Genomic DNA, 2,733 nt, shown 5'->3' on the forward strand with positions numbered 1-2,733 from the left:
TGAAACCATGGGGTTAAAATGGGTGAAATTGTTTTTAACATATTTGTTTAAATTAAAGACGTTCAATACCAAAAATTTGGGTTTTATGGGTTACTATTTTTATTTCTTATTTTGTTGGAGAAAGCAATTTAATCAAAAAAAATAAATAAAAATAAACAAACGAACAAACAATCCAATCTGTCATGAGGTGGATATAATTATGATAGGTGAAGCAATGTAATTTTGTTGTAATCAAAAAGTGAATGCATTTTAAGAAATAATTCTGCTTTAATAAGGGATGTGAATGAATGGGGGTAAGTCTCACCTACTCACAACAATTAGTAGAACCTTCTATTTATTAACATTTAACACTGTTTTATTTGATTAAGACATTCTTCCATTGATTTTATCAAATGTGTTGACTTACGAGTGTAATCAATTTTTATTGTATTTACTGTCAATTTTTTTTTCATCGTTACAATTCAAAATTTCAAATGAAATATTAATTATATAAGCAATGGATTTTTATCGTTCTTCGATGTCAAGGGTTTTGTTGGATTAATCATTTCACACTCTTGTTTATTAGGTATGGTTATATTAGAATCGCTTTAAGGTAGTGTGCGTCTTCATAGTCACACAATCAAAATTATAATATATTTTTTATTATTTATCAATTTATGTGTATGACTGTAATTTGTGTTTTACCTTATAGCAGCTCTAAGATAGTCATTGTCTTGTTTATTTTGTCCTTCCTTTTTTTTTTCTTTTTTTTTCTCTTTTACCATGACCTTAATTTGTGTTTGCACCTTTTAAGTTTATGAGAAATGTTAGGTTTTTTGTTTAGAAAACAAATGAGATATTAGACTTCATATGTAAACCACGAATTTAATAATTCAATACATTTTTTTCATATAAAATGAAGTGAAAAAATTACCAAGTTTCTTCTATTAGATCGTATTTTTTTCTAAGATAACATTAAAATTCATTTTCTAGAAAGCTTATTGAGGTACCATAATGTTTCATGAGCTACATTTATGTGACAAAAACTTATGTAAGTTACAACTACTTGACAATAACTTAATTATTTAAGTATTGAAGTATCGATTGGTATTAAATTATTAAAACAAAAAGGTATCAATATTAAAATATGAAGTTTGACGCAATCCAATTGGTAAAATAATTAAAAGTATTCATTTATTTCTTTATTTTATTATTTCTATGATAAAAATCTAATAAGACTTTCCAACGAAAAGATATCATATTTTTTCTGTTAAGAATTTTTAAAATCATTTTACATGTGATTGGATACAAAGGAGACTTTTGGTTACATTAAAGGAAGGGTCATTCGAGAGAAGTAAACAAATGAGAAAATGATGTATCGAAATTGTGTAGTCACTTTTAATTTCATTTCTACTTGAAATTGATCGGCAGCAGATGTCAATAAATTATGAAGTTATGGCGAAAGTCGGCACCATCACCTAAGATATTTAATAGGCAAAATAATAATAATAATAATAATAATAATAATAATTTTATCTAAATCGGGTATCTTATTCCAATTTTAATTGATTGAATTAGAAATGTCGAGTGGGAACTCAATTTTTCTTAATTTTTTAATTAAATTGTTAAAAAAAAATTTGAAAGTTCACCACACGGCCCTGTGAAAAATAAGTTTACAAAGAGTTGCTATTGGTTGGTTACAATCCCTGTGCTGGTGTAATCAAGAATGTTGAGGTCCCCTCTTCGAATCCTGTAAAGTTTTTTTTTTTTTTTTTTTTTTTTTTTTTTTTTTTTAAATTATAATTTTGTTACTAGAAGATACGAAATAAGAGTAGTATATGTTCCTATACTACAATTGTGCGTGTGTGTATTCATGGATCCAATATTTCAATAAATGTTTTATAACATATCAATAAATGCTAGCAATTTACCAAAAAAAAAAATTAATAATTAGATCGTAATATGCATATATTAAAACAATAATGCTACACATCTCAAATTTTTTATCCCAAAAAGTTATCTCAAATGATGTGGTATTTATCAATTGGTTGGTGAGATAATACAATTAATTCACTTGGATATTGTAAATAATTATCAACCACTCAATTAATGACACATCATTTGGGATAATTTTTTGGGATAAAAAATTTAGAATGTGTAGCATTACTGATATTAAAAAGGTGGGGTGAAAAAAAAAACTCAAATTACTTTAATTTTATATTTTTTTACAGTCGAACTCAAATGACCTAGTGAAAAAAGAAAATTTATTTAAAAATTACTCGGTCAAAATTTTCGAGACAATCCAAAATACAATATGATTGTAATATGTTCATAGAACTTAACCATCAAGAAAAACAAAAAAAAAAACAAAAGCAAGTTTACAAAGGCCTATAAAACCACGAAGTAAAGGCAAAACTGATTTTTTAGCAAGTAAATAAATAAATAAATAAAATCGAGCTTAAGTAGGCTCGGAACTGAAATACCTTAAATAGCCTTACCAATCAATCGGGCTGCTAAACAGGAATCTGATTCACTTATCGCCTTTGGGCTTTGGCAAAACCTCGAAAAGCGATAACCAAAAAAAGGAAAAGGCAAAAAAAAAAAAACAAGTCCAGATGAAAGGGGTACATTCGTAATCACGGCCCTCTCTGGTTGTTTCGTAAATCCTCTAAACAAACAGGGGCAATTACTAGATCCTTCCTCTATAAATAAACACAGCCTCTCCCATCTCTAATTCCTTCTAAACTCCTCTCA

The sequence above is a fragment of the Citrus clementina genome, unplaced genomic scaffold (assembly GCF_000493195.1).
Source record: "Citrus clementina cultivar Clemenules unplaced genomic scaffold, Citrus_clementina_v1.0 scaffold_3, whole genome shotgun sequence".
NCBI lineage: Eukaryota > Viridiplantae > Streptophyta > Magnoliopsida > Sapindales > Rutaceae > Citrus > Citrus x clementina.